General features: G+C 39.8%; 1 pseudogene; it reads right to left on the bottom strand.

Annotated features, from left to right (window-relative positions):
* Window positions 1-19,474, bottom strand: part of LOC139720480 (uncharacterized) — a 38,426-nt pseudogene extending 18,952 nt beyond the window's left edge.
* Window positions 19,475-20,303: the final 829 nt, after the last annotated feature.

The raw sequence follows: 20,303 nt of genomic DNA, 5'->3' as shown, positions 1-20,303 counted from the left end.
TCCAATGAAAACTGAAAAAAAAATCAGTTTGGCCATACTAACAAAAATCAAAACAGACATTTATTTTCCTAATATGTCAAGAGACTTTTTTTAGATTGCAAATCTTCATTGAACCTCACGCTTTTGTCCATGCCTTTAAAAAACAAACATACAATATACTTGCTCTTGTTCCCTTCTTTTGGAAGCTAATAAGAACGTAGTTTCTAATTTGAGTGGTACATTGCGAGAAGAATAGAAAACCCTGTAGAGAGGGACTGCTTCTAACATCGTTAGTCAATGATGAGTTTCATACAGCCAGATACCTGGACCATGCTGTATATGGATATTGCAAAGATCTATTAAATATCAATACATGTTTGGAACTCTGTGCCTGATGAAAGGAAATCCTTCCCTTGCCTCTTTTAACTCTTTATGTGCCATGGTGGAAACCCCCTGTATGCCACGTTATTCTGAGACACGAAGGTAGTCATGCTTTGAGAAAGAATTCTGTTTTTCCAATTTGTATAACTTCTATAAATTTCTATTAAGATGAGCATAATAGTAGGCGAAGTTAAAGAGGAATGCCAAGCTTCGTTTCGATATAAATTGTATGACGACTCTTTTTTCAATTTTTCTTTTGAATGACCAGTTGCTACATCTGTAAAGGCACTTTTGCACATTAAACCGTGACAGAAACTTAGAATGTATGAGCAAATCTAGTTGGGAACATCGCTTGTTAGTCGATCACCACAAAGAATGCAAGCCGTATATGAGAGGAACAAAAGCACGAGAAACGCTTTCATTGTGCCGCGGGATTAGCAGTAATTAGCGGTTTATCGATCGGTCTTGGCGGCTTTGTTTGTTGAGCAGAATGTGCGAAGTTGGCACGCCGTCGACTGAGTCGGAGGTGCGAACGTGGCACATACAGAGTTAAACGTAGATATGAAACATATTTGTTGAATAATCATATAATTGATTTTTTTGCAGAAATTTAATCAAACGTTCATGTGATGTCTGAAATGTGTATTTTTTTTTACATATTTTCCACTCATAGTTTGCCTGCTTTTATTTGTGCTTCTTTCCCTCCCTTTAAGCGTATCTTATAATGTACATAAAATCTCAAGTTGGAGTCCAGCCGTATAGAAAGACCAACGGCCTCTGCTGGCTCCTCCATCTTCTCTCTTAGAATTTCCTTCTTTTTATTTTTATTTCTCCTTCTCACCATTATGTTTTTTTTTTCTTCTTGTACATGTATACTGTTACACAGTATAACTCAATTCAAATGGACTCTCCTAACCAATCCTAACATTGGAAAGAAGGCACACATTCTGGAAAGTGCGAACTGAGAAAAGAGGCTCTGCAAAGTACAGGTTCTATTACTGCGCTTAATCTTTACCAAGCAGTGCTAGCTGTGCAATGCACGAAAAAAAAAAACAAGATGTAAACTACAGGAGCAACAACAACGAAGAGATTGATAAGTATCAAATTAAGCTGATATTAAGCATACTTTATTAACACCTTCTGTGGATGACTAATGCCAACTTTCAAAGCAGTAGCTCCATCCTTTCCAAAAATATTAGATTTGAAATTGAAGAGCATGGATAGGGTTTTTAAGAAATAAAAAGGGACTCTATTAAAGACACACCTAATCACTCTTTTCTACCAAAAAGTGTTCTAGAAAAGCTGCTAAAAATAATTTCCTGTTCTTTTTATGATCCCAAATTCTAGTAAAATGTAGAAGAAGACCTGCTCTTTCAGAAAATAAGAAAAACTTAAGATTGGCTGGGTTGACCTACTCAATTTCACCTATTTTCAGTCCTCACACAAAATCAGTGAGTGATAGATAGATAGATACTTTATTTTCTGCAAATCAATATACATAAGTTACATAATCATGAACATGTAGGAAATATACGAAGTAAATTTAACACAGAGTCGTTTGACTTGCATAAACAACGATATAAAAGGAAATTAATGATATAATATACAGTATGCATGTCTATGCAGCAGGGATTACAATAACAATTGTAATTAAGAAGCGATTATGGATAGGGCCGCCATTATAAGCATTGCTTGAAAAGATGGCCGGCCCGAGGAAAAAAAAGTGACGTACTAGATTCGTAACAATACAAATTCTGCTGCGAATAAGTGCGACATATTGTTTGTTTTGTGATGCATTAAGGTCACATATTTTTTGAGGGGTTTCGAACACAGTGTATTTCCCACGTCACTTGATCACCATGTTTATCAGCGTCCCATGGTTGCCGTCGTTATATTCATGATAGATAGATATAAACAATAGTGAAAACAAACTGGAGAAGCACTCTGAGAGCGCAGACCTCCGCCAAGCATGCAAGCTCATTTCCATCACTGATCTCGTTCTTCCATAGAGATAACAGTGATTTCCACCCATACGTATTACAGCATTGTGTGCTGAGAGTCGCCCGATATAGAAGCCTTTGTTACGTCATAAACCCTTAGCTGCACGGCGCGCCTCGCCCTAGCAGAAACTAGAGCGTGCGCGCATGCAAACCCTTATACGCGCAGCCTGAACTCCCAAGTTCATTTACCCTACCTGCCAAAATATCAAAAATCCTTCATAAATTCCCCGAAAATTCTCGGATCACACCAAAAGTTAATCGTTTGTTACTTGTGTCATTTTCAAGCTTTCCTGGAAGTTTCATCAATATCCGTTCACTACTTTTTGAGTTATTTTGCACACGGAAAAACTAACTAACTAACTGACTAACAAACCAACGGCAACGAAAACATAAACCTCCCCCTTGGCGGAGGTAATAAGTTATAGCTCAGATTCAAAACATTAGTAAAATGGTTTACGCCAATTAACCTGAGTGACAAGCTTTGATAAAGAAATGAAAAGAACGGGAATAGTTCTTCTTTAGTTCTACAATAAAAATAAACAACAATTTTCATGATAAAAGAAGAAAAAAATTATGACCAGACACAAGATAACACTGTAATTACCACGTAATTATCCTGATGTTTCCTCAAAAGACAGATAATGATGATGAAGAGAAAGATGATAGCATCGTAAACCATGCAGTCTTCCTGGTATGTAATAGCTTGGTTGATTATATGTCATGATTATATAATAATCACAATTTCTCAGGCAAGCAAAAGAAATACGAGAAGAAATCTCAGGAATCAATCTCTTACACGTGTTAATGGTCGTTATACACATATGAAGAGTTTGTTCGCAGAAACCGATAAGTCCATATTTGTCAAATGGAGATATTTGCGATTAAAGGTCAAGAAAAATAAAGAGAATAATAAGCATTGTTTTGCCTCTTTTGACCATAACTTCAAAAAGTGTACCTTTATGTGTAGTGACCAATATATCATTTAAAAGGTATTGTACTTTATGACCGAGACCGTACTTCAAAATCTCCAGAAATGGACTTATCGGTTTTTGCGAACAAATTCTTCACATGATAAGAATATTTGTATTGCAACCGATAAGTCCTAGGAAACTTATCATAACATTGCGCGGGTTGGTGCTGCATCTGTGGTTACTGTGCATAGCAGGGTGAGATAAAAAAAGAAAGTCATCCTTGTGAAACCATTGACATACATATAGAATTTCCTGTTTCAATTGCACGATTTTCTGAAAACCTCTTTGTTGCTGAAAATATAACTGATCTTTAAATTTGCAACGGATTTCAGAAGAATTCAGTTCCTGTTTCCTTTACTCAGTGCGTGTACCAATCCGTATAATCATTAAGATATGTCGAGAAGCATAGTAAGTTGCTATGTGCCACGCTCGCACGCCCGGCTCAGTCGGCGGCCTGCCGAACTTATCAGCAAAGCTTTATTGGTAGTTTCTCTACAACTTCGTCCATTACACATGCATACTAATAAATTATTAAAAGTTACATAGATTAAAACAGTCTCAGTTACAGTCTCAAAATAATGAAGCACATCAGAGGTTTACACCGTGGCACATAAATATAGGTTTTCCCGGCCAATTTCGCACATTTGTCAGTCCAATTCCTAATTGCTGCATGGTCTCTTCATTCAAATTCATTTTGGAGCATTCAAATTACCTTTAGCTTCATTCTAATTAACACTTTTTCAATCGAAATTCGTGAAACAAGCACCATTTCGTTATTCGTTCATTCAATTTAGAATGATATAGTCACGTGATCACCGACATGCTGCACTCGTTCATTCGAATTCATTTTTGGGCATCCAATTTTAACATATTTTGCAGTCAATTTAGCACGCATATTTATGCTTTGGTTCTTTCTTATTCTTTTTCAACAGAGTTATTGTTTTGCAGGCGTCATCACATTTCACATTTTCGTCCTCATTTTAGAGATTTTGGCAACAGTTTTTTTTTTCTTCAAAGTGCTTAGTGAGTCTTCCAGTCCGAAGATAGTGCATCATGTGGCCACAACTTATCTGGCCGTTGAGCGCTTTATTCCGAGTGTGTCGGCCATTTCTAGGAAGTGGAGGTTATGATCATCAAATGTTCCTATAATTCTTTTTCTGTCTTCTTGAGAAATACGTCTGTATCTAACTTGTGCTGTCATGACTGTAAGAAGATGAAGTTAATCTGTAGTATTGGTACATGTAGGCCTAAAATGACATGTGTAAAAGAAAAGGGGCGTTACAGAACAACAAACTCGAGTCATGTAGGGTCAAAAATATGATACTTTTACTGCTTAACAACGCGTGGATGAAACAAAAAGACACATAGAAATACGCGTTTAAATGTTATCACCTTCTCTAAAAAGAAATCACATGACGTTAATTTGAATGAACATGTTTGGAATTTGACTGCCCATACGCGAAATTGAATGACTGAAATACCCCTTTCGGCCAGTGTTAGCGAATTTGAATGACTGAAGAGCATGTGCCAATTTGAATGCCCGTTTTACGAATTCGAAAGGCACATGTGCAAATTTCATTGATCGAAATGCTAAATTGAACGACCAACTTGCAATTTTGAATGACAGAAGGTACAGTGACGAGGATTTTCGCTAAATTGAATGAACCTTTTATCAATTAATGGACTGACAAAAGTGCGAAAATGGCCGGGAGAACCTATAGTTAATAGGCTAACTTGCTGTCCGCTTTAATAATGTTCTCGGATTTGTTGGTTCGTTGATTAGAGAAAGTATTTATTCACAAATTATCATAATCATAATATATATATATATATATATATATATATATATATATATATATGTCGTACGCTTTTCCTGGCTTGATATTTGTGGAGCTTTTTCAATCTTCGTCTGTACGATATAATTTCATGAGCACTTCTAAATGTTGAAAAATCTGCGATTTTTTTTTTTGAGCGGTCGTGTGGAAATGTCCTTCATCTTCCTTTTCATGCGTCTGTGTTTTAAAAAAATGGATCCCTAATATTTGAATTTACTAACTTCTGAAATCTCATCTAGATAAGAGCTTCATCGATAGCCTTCGTGGATCCCTATATGAATATCTCAACTTTAATAATGGAAATTCACGTCTCCAAAAGATTTATGATATCTGAACCAATTGTTTGGGCACGTTTAAGAAAAAAAAAAAAAAGGTTCTTCAATTAAGTGTAGGTAGAAAACATCGATAACCCACACACATAATGCGTGCTTGTCAAACTGTATACGTCCAACATTAACTTTTGTTTGATAGATACTTTATTTTCTGCAAATCAATATATAGAAGTTACATAATCATAAAAATGCAGGAAATATACAAAGTAAATTCAACGCAGAGTCGTTTGACTTGCATAAACCACGATACATATAAGTACATAATCATGAACATGTAGGAAATATATAAAATAAATTTAACACAGTCTTTTGACTTGCATGAACAACGATAAGAAAGAAATGTAATATACAATATGCATGTCTATGCAGCAGTGATAAGAATAACATTTATAGTTAAGAAACGATTATGCAGAGGGGCCGCCATTATAAGCATTGCTTGAAAAGATGGCCGGCCCGAGGAAAACTTGGGCACTTATTCATCTTAGCAGGAGGTCGACGTAGGTGTTTCAAAATGTATTAAGACTTCTACATCTCTCTTCATTCGTTCGGCACAGGCAAAGCTACCAGTTTCACATGCACCAATTACGTGTGCTGCAATGAAACTGTAGATGATCAGCTGATAAAGGCGATATATCTTTCTGAACGATATAGTCCAATAAGTGAGTATGAAAAGGTAAAACATAGTTCTGGTACGCCTGCAAAACTGTCATAATATCGCTCCAAATATGTATGCCTAAGAAACGTGTGGAATAATCTTGTAATAACAAGATATTTGTTAGGCCAAAATAAAAAAAGCCAAATATTAACCAAAAAGGTTCGCCGGAGTCGCAATCACAGGACATTCCCGATCGGGGTCAGGCTAACTCGGACTCGGGGAAAAACTCGGCATCGCTTTGACGGCAGGGCCAAGTTGTCCCTATGGATTGTACAGTCTTGTACTATGGGAGTACTTCGCCTTCTGGCTGGTCTCAGTTAATATACAGGGGCCGTCAAAAGTGAGGTTCACACCTAGGCCCCTTTACCTTAAGGTTTTCTAAACCTCGAGGTTTTGTAAACTACGAGGCACTAAACTCCAAGTTAGCGTAGATGTAGACGCATGTAGTTTAGAAAACCACGACAAAACCTTAAGGCGAAGACACCACGACAACACCACAAGATTTCTTAGGGTGTTGTCGTGGTTTAAGCGCGTAGTTTAAGCGCGCTGTGGCAGCGCGCTTAAACTATGACAGATGTGAACGGAGTTTTGTTAACCACGACGCTCAGTTTTTTCCACAATAGTGCACAACCCTATGTGCAAACTAGGCGCCCTTTATTTTCTATCGTAGTTAGCTTTACCTCGAGGTTTTGCTAACTGCATGTAGGTGTGAACGGCATCGAAGTTTTGTCGTGGTTAGGGGAACGCATTTTTGCGCTCGTAGTTAGTATAACTACAAGTTTTTGGATAGGTGTAGAGTGACATGGCTAAAGTTAATACAACGCGCGCATCAACCAACCACTATAATAATGGCGCGCATACAAAGTAAACGTGCGTCTATAGCCATGTCTACACCTATCCAAAAACTTGTAGTTATACTAACTACGAGCGCAAAAATGCGTTCCCCTAACCACGACAAAACTTCGATGCCGTTCACACCTACATGCAGTTAGCAAAACCTCGAGGTAAAGATAGCTACGATAGAAAATAAAGGGCGCCTCGTTTGCCCATAGGATTGCGCACTATTGTGGAAAAAACTGAGCGTCGTGGTTAACAAAACTCCGTTCACATCTGTCATAAGTGAGGTTCACACCTAGGTCCCTTTACCTTAAGGTTTTCTAAACCTCGAGGTTTTGTAAACTACGAGGCACTAAACTCCAAGTTAGCGTAGATATAGACGCATGTAGTTTAGAAAACCACGACAAAACCTTAAGGCGAAGACACCACGACAACACCACAAGATTTCTTAGGGTGTTGTCGTGGTTTAAGCGCGTAGTTTAAGCGCGCTGTGGCAGCGCGCTTAAACTATGACAGATGTGAACGGAGTTTTGTTAACCACGACGCTCAGTTTTTTCCACAATAGTGCGCAACCCTATGGGCAAACTAGGCGCCCTTTATTTTCTATCGTAGTTATCTTTACCTCGAGGTTTTGCTAACTGCATGTAGGTGTGAACGGCATCGAAGTTTTGTCGTGGTTAGGGGAACGCATTTTTGCGCTCGTAGTTAGTATAACTACAAGTTTTTGGATAGGTGTAGACATGGCTTTAGTTTAAGCGCGCTGCCACAGCGCGCTTAAACTACGCGCTTAAACCACGACAACACCCTAAGAAATCTTGTGGTGTTGTCGTGGTGTCTTCGCCTTAAGGTTTTGTCGTGGTTTTCTAAACTACATGCGTCTACATCTACGCTAACTTGGAGTTTAGTGCCTCGTAGTTTACAAAACCTCGAGGTTTAGAAAACCTTAAGGTAAAGGGACCTAGGTGTGAACCTCACTTCTATGTTCATATAAAAAAATGGCAATCACAACTGCGCTTAGTTTAAAGTGTCTCAAAAAGGGCAGAGTTGTCCCTGCGACCGATTTAGCCTGGAACCTAAGAGTCGGTACACCGACTTTATTTTTTATTCCACACTTTTGATTTCAAAACACTCAAAAACAAGTCATTATCCCGGCAAATCGCTTCAGCCAGGTAGGTTTCCTGGTGGAGTCTTTCGATGCATTGCGAGCAAATTAATATGAAATGGTGCAAGACGGATTCTCAAACTCTTAGGCTACCAGAACTATATCACTTTAATCGCCAGTATGTGAAAAGGTATTAGTCTGCTCATCCAAACGGTCTTTCACAGAGTGTAAGACAGAATTGGTAAATATGAAAATTAACACGTCCTAAGTGATTGCCGATAAACAACTACAGATTATCACATTCTTTATAATAATGCATACATTTATCATGTGAACATAATATATATTATGTACATGGTATTCACGTGTTTACAAATGCATCCATGAGATGTATTTAAAGTTTAGTGCAATAGGGAAAGGTTCGTTGTAGTTGAGGCAATTGAATTAAAAACGCGACACATTTCATTTACCTAATTTCTCTGGGACGTATCATACTATAATGATATGAAAAGTATCCTGTAGGCCCTATGATAATTCAACTTGAAGAAATCTGATATAATGTAACTTTGCAAGCATTTGAAGATAGACACTACCTACGTTGACATTATCATCATTGTTATCATTATTTCTGATAATGGTAGTAAGCTCTATGCAACCAAAGTATAATTAAAGTGATAACGTGTGGATAAGGATGTATTTGCTTTCAAAGAAAGGACAAACTAACAAACAATAGTAACACATACTTACCCGCCAGCCTTCTCAAATTTTTCATCTAGCCGTCAACCTTACCGAGGGCGTCACTTCGACGATCAGCTGTTCTTGGAATAACCAGAACTCCGCAAAGTACATTTGGTATATCAATGCTCCCGATGATTGGCAAGTACTCATTCGAGTGCCGGACAAGCATGGGGAGTCCGAAATCACAAGTGGAAACGATGATAATACTCATGGGGTCCAAAAAGTCATATTCAGATACAATGGAAACCTACCTTTTAGGGGTTCGAGACTGTTTCTCTCGCGTCTGTCTTCTGTTACGTTTACAGCGGGAAACGTGGGTGAGGACGGAGAGTTTTCATTTAACGCCACTCCAGTTCAAGTCGTAGGTAAGAATAAATAGGTCTTTGACAAAAAGGTTACACAAAATGTGCAAAGATTTAAGGCTGCTTTTTACAGAACTCAGTGAATTTTGGGAAGCCATCAGGAGTGAACAATGCGCAAGAACAGGAGCAACAACAAACACTCCTATAGGAAAGTATACATGCACCCCCCTCTCCAGTAGAGATCTTTGGAACAATGTTTTCTATCATTTGCAACGGTCTTGAAGACAGCATGCTGCAAATCATTTCATATTAGGCATACTGCAATGTTAATATAGAATATGGTATAACCATAAAAACATGGTGTTGCTGGGCTTCTTTCACACGTTTTATAAACATGCAGCAAGGTGTGATGATTTGATGGTGGTAATGTTAACATATCATTTTGTGTCTCATTCTTTAGAGTGAAAAAGCAAAAACAAAACAAAACTAGATCTTTATACATTTCTCATCCCCAGAACAGAATAGAATGGAAACGAAATGTTCTAGATCAGTATTTTGCTCAAGAAACATGCTACAATAAAATACATTTGATCCGACCAAAAAGGAGGATTTTTGCTTGATCTTTGATAGCATTTTGTGTATTAAGATATCCAGACATCGAATCTTTCCATTAACGTTGTTATCATTGCAGATTCCATCGACACGGGAGATCTGGAAAAATGCCACACTTCCCGGTCAGGAAAATGGAACCCGAAAGGTATTGCTCAGTCAACTTTCTTTGTTTATTTCGTTTATGGATGTTTGAAACCATGATGCATGTAGCTTTACCTTGGGCAAACTCGAAAGTCGCTGTGCAGTGGTGAGGTGTGTTCTCTACTCGCACTGTTATACTTTGTAATTTTTTGTACATTGAGTTTTGTTTGTATGCTTTTTCTGTTTCTGCATTATGTTATAAATGTAAAGCGCATAGACGCTTAAATTGTATGATTGTATTATGCGCTGTATAAGATGTTATTGTTATCATTATTATCATTATTATTATCTTTATTTCTCGAAAACTAAGGCGATCTAAATCCCACATGGTGCTGTCGTGCTTAAAGGGGATGGCTAGTAACCGATCAGTGGGAATCAGTGGGAATGCTGAGGGATGATTGTTCCAATCCTTGTGGGATTTATTTAAGAGTACATTATATATCTACTGTTGTGTGAAAATTATTTGCTTCAGAACGGTCTCATATTCAAGTAATGTGCAGATTAATGCCCCGTCACTGACCAGGGACGCTTACCTGGAAACATTAAACTGCACATTACTTGAATATGAGACCATTCTGAAGCAAATAATTTTCACACAAGAATAGATATATAATGTACTCTTAAATGAATCCCACAAGGATTGGAGCAATCATCCCTCAGTATTCCCACTGATTCCTACTGATCAGTTACTAGCCATCCCCTTTAACCTTTTCTGTGTCAGGGAATGAAAATAGTGTGCATAATGCGATGTACAAAACACACTAAGGGTTCATCTTTACTTATTGTACGATGTCCCTCTTACCACAGATGTAACAATATACATCGTGTGTACCTTGCATTGTTGTGAGGGGTATGAATGATATTCATATCCTCGCAATTCTGTTGTGCTTTTATTTAGAATAATTATGGGCGTTTTAAACCTGTTTCGATGGTTAAAAAATATTTGACTGCAGTACTGATTGAGGTTTCCTTTTGATGGTAGCACATGGTCAAAGAGGCAGCGGGAAGAGAGGCTCTATAGTTATAGTCTGCCAGAGTGTGCCGCATGTCCCCTCTGTCCTCCTGTCGTTTAATTACACGTTGCGGAGGGTAGGAGAGGACACTTACTCACCTCACCTGATGGGGCGATTCAGTCTGATCTGCGAAAGGTTACATCATCCTTTGCTCCAACAAAGTGACGTCATACGTCTCTCCGTCTCGTGCACATTTAACAACTCTCACACTAAGGTAAACGAGTCATGTTTATTCATTTCACTACAGTACAAACTAAGCTCTGATAAAACTTTATGCAACCATCAGTTCAGTTCAGTTCTGTTCAATTGGTACATATTTCTCACCGGAATAAAGAAATAACGAAAATGTAAGAGGACAGATAAATGCAATGTGTAAAGTTAATATGAACTGATCTCCAGAATGCTAAAGCCTTAACAAGACTGACATAAATTTCCACGTGAGTTTTCGTTGGTCGTAACAAAGAGGAATGCAATACCTCCGGTCGTAACCCATGCAACCAACGTATACATGTATAGCTAAGGTTTTCAGAACAATCCCTCAACGTGTTTTTGAGAATCCTACGTTACGGACTGAAACTTCTATTACAAAAAGTTTGTAAACGTTATCGGACGTTACAAAATTAAACTTCCGTACCTACAATCGTTGCTTAAAGTGCAGTGGACCGTTTGATGATGAACGTTTATCAAACGTATTGAAAACGTGTTATTGGAACCGAGCAAACATAAAACCTTTTCAGAACAATCCATTCACAATATATTTAATTAAGTCCGCTACGTCTTCGTCTTAATAGACGTTGACTAAACCAGTTTATTAGGTTTGCTATGTCTTCGTCTTTGATGAATATTTAAAAACTTTTTTTTTAACTGTATTAGGTCAGCTATGTTATCTATTGGTTTCTAGATGATGCATATCCATGCGTGTTTATTATTAATATTCAAGCAAGAAAATCTAAGATCTGAAAACTACTAGAAATAGATAAAAGACATTTAAATCTGAAATATTTATGCTGTATTCTAACTCTTTAACTGCGTTGATGTTGCATTTACGCAATTGTTCAGTTGTCCACAAAAGTAAGATTAGGGAATATCCTATAGATTGGGAATGTATGATATCATAACCGAATAGTATGCCCTATTCAACCCTTATTTTTACCCATTACGTTTTAACGATTTTGAAGGTTTTTAAAGTTTCTTTGAACCTTCTTATAACGATAATAGGAAATAATAAACGTTCCTGCAAAGTTCTAAAACGTTTATTTTTTGTTGCAAATTTTCTAAAAGTTCTTAAAACGTTTGTTATACACATAAGACGTTTTTAAAGTTTTTCTGTAGGTTCTAGACGGATATCAAAGCTTCTCCAAACGTCCTGGTAAGGGTCAAAAGACTTTTTTACCACATCCTTTTGAATTCTTTTTGAACTTTGTACACAGCTTTTTGAAGGTTTTCTGGACGTCCGCAGAACGTCCACAGAACAGTTTGAAAATAACAAGTTTTATGACGTCTATAATCTCCGACAGGTTAAGCTGGTCCTTTTTGTAAAGGTTTTTTTTTCAACGTTTCAAACTTTCTAAATACGTCGAAAAAACTTCCACAAAAAGGGACGTTCTGAAATCGTTTTGACAAAACGTCCAAATAACAAACTTGGAATATTTTTCTTTGTTTGGAACGTTCAGAAAACGTCAGATTTTTTTAGCTGGGAACCACATTACGCGTAAGGTTGCGATTCGAGCTATTTGTAATGACTTATTATGCATACTATAAAAGGATGGAAATACCTAGAATCGTAAATGAATTGTGAACACTGGTGAATTGGACAAGAGATCTGGAAGCACGCATTCGGCCCTCGTGTGCATGCACAATAATGTTCAACCCCGAGAAGATAATAATATGTACATTACTGTGTGTATATATATTTATGTGTCTGTGTCTGTGTGTGTGTGTGCGTATGTGTGTGTGCGTGCGTGCGTATGTGTGTGTGTGTGTGTGTGTGTGTGTGTGTTGGGGGATGGGTGCGAGACCTTGAGTCACTGCCATGGTGTCACGTGAGTGACTTTTTTTTTCTCTCTGCTACTCTGACATCGAAATAATGGAAATTCAAACTGTTCGTATACAGTTATGTTCGAGTTTAATCTTTCAAATCTTTGCAGCTTTCTCGTTCATAACAATACATTGAGCATAAAACATAATATGAAACAAATCACAAATACATAACTTAGGTTATCTTGGATGACCTGAACTGGTGATCCCCTCAGCTTGGCTCAGTCGTCATCGATGTCCGATACCCTCGTCGTCGACCTCGGCACAGTCGCTTGGCTTGTCTCTTGGAAGCACCCCTTGACTTGGCCACTCAGCTAGACGCTACCCTATCGGCGGTCCTTTCAGCTCCTCGGCCTTCACTAGTCCCTGCTACCACGCAGACTCATGCCTTGATCTGCGATGCCCGAGCTCAAACGACGGCGAGCAGGCAAATGGAGATTGAGCTCCGTTCCAAAGTTCGGATCATAACTGTCCGAGTTCAGTTTTATCGGCAGCTGGAGCTCGCATCTCACCGACGTAGAAAACCCCCAGAAGAACGACTGCTGCCTAAGCGGAGATCTATGCTGGATGTCTGATCAAAGTATTTCTCCTCGATCCTCTACATTACTGAGCTTTTTATTAGCTTCCCTAACCATAGAGATTAACACTAAAGTCCCTTACACTCCCATACACTTGCTTTTTCATGCCTTTTCTACACAAAAAGGATCATCCAATCATCATGCTTAAATATAGCCCTATTGAAACTCTACACAATATGTCTAGCCATCGTCTAGACTGCTGTTACATAACATCTTTACTCATGAACTTGTGAACAATAAACTACAACCAACACCCTAGTGACACTGACATAGCTGAGTCTCGACTGAGCTAGAGAACATTCCTAGCCACCAGCTGGATGGGAGCTATTACATAACACCTCTATTCACTCAATTTCTATAGTCTGAGTTAATACATAATATTGCAAACCGGGGATGCTGTTGCCATGCTATTTCTTTAACTTTTGCTTTGTCTCATTTCATGTGACTGCCCTGTCTGACTTTGACTGATCTAGACATGCTGTTGCTATGCCAGTTTATTCTTTAACTTTTACTTTGTCTCATTTAATATAAATTTCCAGACAGTCAATCTCTTGCAGTTTGACCTAGTGGCTTTCTAGGACAACTTTAAAGCTCTAAATCTTTTGCAAACTCAAACAAATTCGATTTCACTTCACTGGCAAAATCAAAGATAAATTTCTCTCCTGACAATATCCCCCACCTTAAGATATAATTGGGATATCAAAATTATATCCTACAAGAAATTTATGAAACATGCTAGCCAATCAACCAAAAAGTTCAAAAAGAGAGACTGATAGACATCAATACCAACAGCATATATGCATCATTCATTACACTATTCTTTTTTTTTGTTATCCTTGTTCTGAAGAGAAACAAATTCATAATCATCTCCCAAGCCTTTTAACAACCAACTTTTACTTTGTTGGTATTCCTAATAAAGGCCTTATAGCTTTCTTAATACATCATCTTCAAATGCATAAGCTTTAAGTCTTCTATAACTAAAGCAGAACCATCGAACATGTATACATAAAATCTTCATTGCCTATAATGATACCTTTTAACAATAATATCTCTACTATCACATGTTCCTGCTCAGATATCCTAATATGTTTGTCTGTACTTTGGCTTTCATTTCCCTATACTTCCATGTTGCACAAATCTTACAACAAAATAATATTGTTGCTATTTACATGTTTATCTGGATGAAAATCTACTGAAATGTAATCTTGCTACCTGGTTAACACCTGCTACCTCTTAGTACGCCTAGTGTTCTAATACCTCATATATACTTGAATACGTACACTGTAAGATTTAACCAAGCCTTAAGCATTACTCCCTACTCTTAATCCCTTTACATCTATATTGTAATCGCGATTCGCTGATCCTGTAAGAGAAATAAGAGAGAGAGAGAAAGGCTTTCGTAGCATTTGCACTTACATGAGCATTATTTTGTTCATGACAATTCAACAATATTAATATGTGTTTCATCATTTATGTTCCTCTCTTTCTTTGAGCTTTACCTCGTCAGCATGTAATGGAAAAGCAAGGACCATTACCAACAACAATATCATGAGGTCAGCAGCCCTATTTTCAGACCCCTTTATGGACACCAGGCGAAACATATACTCCTGTAGGCACATACTCCACCTCATGATTCGCTTGTTTGTCGACTTCTTTGTTTGGAGGTACGTGAGGGGTTTGTGGTCAGTGTGGATCTCAAACACTCTCCCAAACAGATAGTAATCAAACTTTCTGACCGCCCAGACAATAGCAAGACATTCTTTTTCTACCGTGGAGTATCTCTGCTCCCTAGGAAGGAGTTTCTTGCTAGCATAGGCCAACGGGAATTCATCCCCATCATGCTCCTGCATGAGTACCGCCCCCAGACCACTGTCAGAAGCATCAACCTTTAACATAAAGGTTTTCTCGAAATCGGGCAACCGCAACACTGGAGGATTTGCAAGACACTCTTTCAGCTTGACAAATGCACTTTCCTCCTCAGGCCCCCACACAACATCTCCAGGCCTACCTTTGCGAGTCAGGTTAGTAAGGGGTAGGGCTATGTCTGCATAATTGGGTATGTAGTCTCTGTAGTAGCCACAGAGTCCTAGGAAAGACCTAACCTGCCTCTTCGTCTTGGGCCTTGGAGCTAGTGTGAATCACGCCTTCTCCTAATGTGTGTCCTAGGAATTCTATGGTACTCGAACCTACGGTGCATTTGGATGGCCTAGCTGCCAGATTGGCATCGCGCAGTCTATGCAAGACTTCATCTAGAACCTCCACATGCTCTTGCCAAGTGTCCGTGTGAATCAGAATATCATCGATGTAATTCACAACATTCGACATTCCATCTAGTACCTTCCTCATCATTCTAGTGAATTGAGCACTGGCTGTCACAAGCCCAAACGGCATGTACTTGAATTGGTATTGTCCCTTAGGCGTTATGAAAGCTGTCTTTGCTTTATCTTCATTCCTCATTGGGATCTGCCAATACCCTTTTGTCAAGTCTAGTTTTGTGAAGTACCTACTGTCGGCTAACGACGCAAATAGCTCCTGAGGATTGGGCATGGGCTCTGGATCAAAGACTGTGACCTTATTCAATCGCCTGAAATCTACACAAAACCGATTAGAGCCGTCCGGCTTCTTGACTATCACAATGGGATGACCGTATGGAGAGTTAGAAGGCTCGATTACTCCTAACTTCAACATGGAATCAACTTCCTTGCTAATCTCCTCTTCCATAGCCTGAGGTACCCTATGAGGCGGAGATCGCACTGGTTGATCAGTCGTCAACGAGATTTCACATTCAGATATGGTTGTCTTCTTCGGGATATCGGTGAATACATCCTGATATTCACAGAGGATCTTTTGCACCTGAGTCCTCTCACTATCCTTTAAGACTGGATCTACTGTTACCATGTCAACGAACTCCATCTGTACTACGCTAGGCATACTGGGCATCTCCCTATTCCAATCAGGGCTAGCCTCTGCCACATCTTCCTCGTCAGCCATGACCTCAACAACTTCCTCATTGCCTTCGACTCTCTCAACCTCAAAGCAACTGGCCACTGGTACCTCTTCACGTCGACTATAGTACCTCTTCAACAAATTGATGTGATATGTTTTGGCAACACCATCAACATCGACCACATAGTCATAGTCAAACTTGACCCCTGCTACCTTGTAAGGACCTCGCCACTTTACCAGCAGCTTGTTGTGCTCGGTTGGCAACAGAATGAGCACGTCATCCCCTACATTCAGCTTCCTAGGCCTAGCCTTTCTGTCATAATACCCTTTGTACCTTTTTGCAGAGTACTTCAGTGTATCTTGTGCAAGTTGCCATGACTTGACCAGCCGGTCTCTCAACTCTATCACATACTCGTACTCGCTCTTGAGCTCTGGATCTAGTTTCTCCGCTGTCCACAGTTCTCTTAGCACATCCAAAGGCCCCCGAACATGTCTCCCATACAACAACTCGAACGGAGAAAACCCCAGGCTCGAACTCGGTGCTTCTCGCAAAGCAAAACAACAACGCCGGAAGATACCTATCCCACTGACGTGGCTCCTCGGAACACAACCGCTTCAGAGCTGATTTCACCACAGCGTTGTATCGTTCTACGAGGCCGTTGCACATAGGATGGTAGCGAGAACTTGTTAACTGTCCTATCGACAGCAACCTACACACCTCACGCATCAAATCAGACACAAACTGTGTCCCTAGATCCGACATCACTTCAGTCGGAATCCCAACCCGGCTGTATACCGAAACTAACGCCTCAGCTACGTCAACAGTTGATATCGATTTCAACGGTATCGCCTCCACATACCTAGTCGCATAATCTACAATGGTCAGGATATGAGTGTGTTTGCGAGCAGACGGCATGAATGGACCAAGAAGATCTATTGCAATGCGTTGAAACGGGACACCAATGAGGGGGACCCTACCAAGGGTAGTCTTGGGCACCCTACCTTTGTCAATAGTCCTTTGGCATACGTCACATGACCTACAGAAATTAGCCACGTCTTCCGACATCCCAGGCCAACAGAGTCATGTGCGACTCGCATTATCTCGTTCCTACGAGGCTTAGGTACTACGAGCAATTTAGGACCTATGCCCTGATTACTTTCATCCTTTTTCTGCCTAAGTAGAAACCCCTGTTCACCCACAAACTTGTACTTGGAATTATCAACCTGTCCTATTTTCTGCCATAGAGGGCGCAATGACTCATCATCTTTCTGTTCCCTTAGAAATTCACTCGACCGCACATTATCAACAGGATCTGCAACAGTCAAACCTTTACTAGGCCTCGAATCCTTCACCTTTTGTGCACGAGTTTGAACAGCCATCCCAGTATCATCCAGTTCAACCGGGAATGCGACCTCGACGTCCTGTTCTACACCATCATTTGAACTTTCTAGACCCACATCCGGGGTTATGACCTCTACATCCGGGTCAGACACAACACTCTTTGGGACCCAATGTAGATTGGGGTCACTCGGTTCACGAGCCCCTTCTACATTCCCGATAACTACCTCACTCAAACAATCAGGCATGCACACGGCTTCAACTTCCCCTTCAAAATATGGCGAGTCAACAGCTACCTTAGCCACGGGAAAACGTCTAACCGTACCATCAATTAACCTCACTGCCTGATGTTGACCTGTTAATTGGTCATTTCTAACCAATTTCTATTTCACCACGCACGTACTACAACCTGTATCACGCAAAACAGACACGGGTGTATTATCTGGCATCAGTCTTCCAGACACAACCGGCATACGATTCACCATCGCGGCGACATCATTGTATGCCATTCCAACTCTGTCAACCACTTTCATTTTCACATCCTCAAAGTCATCGACCACTCTCTCAATGGGGAAACAACCTGCCGTCGAACCAACAACTCCCGGCTTAGAATCACCCCGAGACACCTCATTCGCCACATTCATGTCTACTTTTGGGGCCGTACCTTCCCCAGCACCCATCAAACCTTGAGCTGATGCAGGCCTAGACAACATGGGACAATCTCTTCTCATGTGATTTGGGTTTCCACACATATAGCAACCTCTGCCCTGAAAAGTCCTATTTCCCATAGTCTTTCCCGCCTTTGACTGAGCATCAGCCGGTTTCTGATACGTACTAGTCCTTTTGACCTGATTTTGTTGGGGCGGTTTGCTTTCCGGCTTTGAATCTGATCGGTTTCTTTCCGATTTCTGTACACCCGAAAATGCATGAGGACCGTGAGCTTCTACATAGATTTCTGCACAATCAACTACCTCGTTGAAATCTTTACATTTTCGTTCCTTGACAAACCTAACTACTTCTCTGGGACAATCTATCAGAAATTGCTCTTGCAAAATCAAATCTTCTAGATCCTTCCTAGTATCCCCAATCTCAGCCTCTTCCACCAAATGATCAAAATACCCCTTCATTCGAGTAGCAAACTGTTTTGGGCGCTCAAACTTCATTGGCTTTGCTGATCTAAAACTCCGCCTATACCCCTCTTCAGTGAGATGATAATATGACATCAACTCATGCTTCACTGTAGCATAACTCTGGCGATCATCAGCACTCATCCGATTCACAACATCTAACGCTTTGCCTGTTAGATTGGAAATCAAATACAACACCCACATGTCTACCGGGATATTCTGACTTTTCATCAACATTTCGAACTTTGTGACATAAGCATCAAACTTATCATGTGCGTCATCAAATCGACCTACTTTCAGCTTTAAGCCAGCTAACTGGGGCCTACCAACATTCGCTGTTCCTTCCTCTATACGCAACTGTGCTAATTTTATTTCATGTTCGCGCGCCTTTTCTAGAGCTTCGCGTTCACGATCAGCTTCACGGGTAGCTTTAAGCTCTGCTTCAATTGCCTGGCATCGCTCTGAAACAAAGCTACTCAATTCACCACCACTAAGGCCCATTTCTCTGCCTAATGAAGAGAACTCTCTGATTTGCTCAACACTAGCCATACTGGCTATGTGAATTCCAGACTAAGCAGACGTGTAATTGTACAAAACAGCTGACTAACACCTAGCTATCAAAGTCCAACAAAAGTACTACCTATAGCCGGCGTACTTAACAGCAATTCGTATCTCCGAACGAGCATACAATTGCAAATAACAAACAGCTGAAATTCACTCAACAAGTATTCCACATACCAAACCGCTAGTACCTTGTCAAAAGCGTATTGGAATGCAGGCAATGTGAAATGACACGAGTTCACTCAACAAACACTCCACATACCAAGCATGCCTTGTCAATAAGCATACTAGAGCTGTATCTCCCAATGAGCATACAATTGATCTGGGACTGTACAAACCCCACACTACAATCCACCAAACATGCCTATACCAGGCAACACCAAGGGCGTAATCTTGCAATAAAATAACTCTCCGCACAGATTCATTCATGCATGCAAACCCCGAATCTATCACACTGCCTCTAACCGGCAATACCAAGGGCGTAACCTTGAAAAAGGAGTAACACTCCACATAGACTCATGCACACAAACCCGAATCAATCAAACATGCATATAACATGCAACACCAAGGGCGTAACCTTGAAAACGGAGTAACACTCCACACAGATTCAATACCCGAATTCACATCACACATGTGCCTCTAGTAGGCAACACCAAGGGCATAACCTTGGGGAGAAAAACTTCAATCAAACTGTCACGTAAGGCGACATACTCGCACAATTCTTACTGGGGTAATGTTTCCGATCAAACGTACGAAACAGTTATTATATCGACAATAATAACACATAGTAATACGGTAATGCGTGTGATTGAGCAAT

This window comes from Diadema antillarum, unplaced genomic scaffold (assembly GCF_040938485.1).
Source record: "Diadema antillarum isolate AM-2024a unplaced genomic scaffold, OU_Dant_1.0 scf00000128, whole genome shotgun sequence".
In the NCBI taxonomy this organism is placed as follows: domain Eukaryota; kingdom Metazoa; phylum Echinodermata; class Echinoidea; order Diadematoida; family Diadematidae; genus Diadema; species Diadema antillarum.
This window is presented reverse-complemented; position numbering and strand designations above follow the sequence as displayed.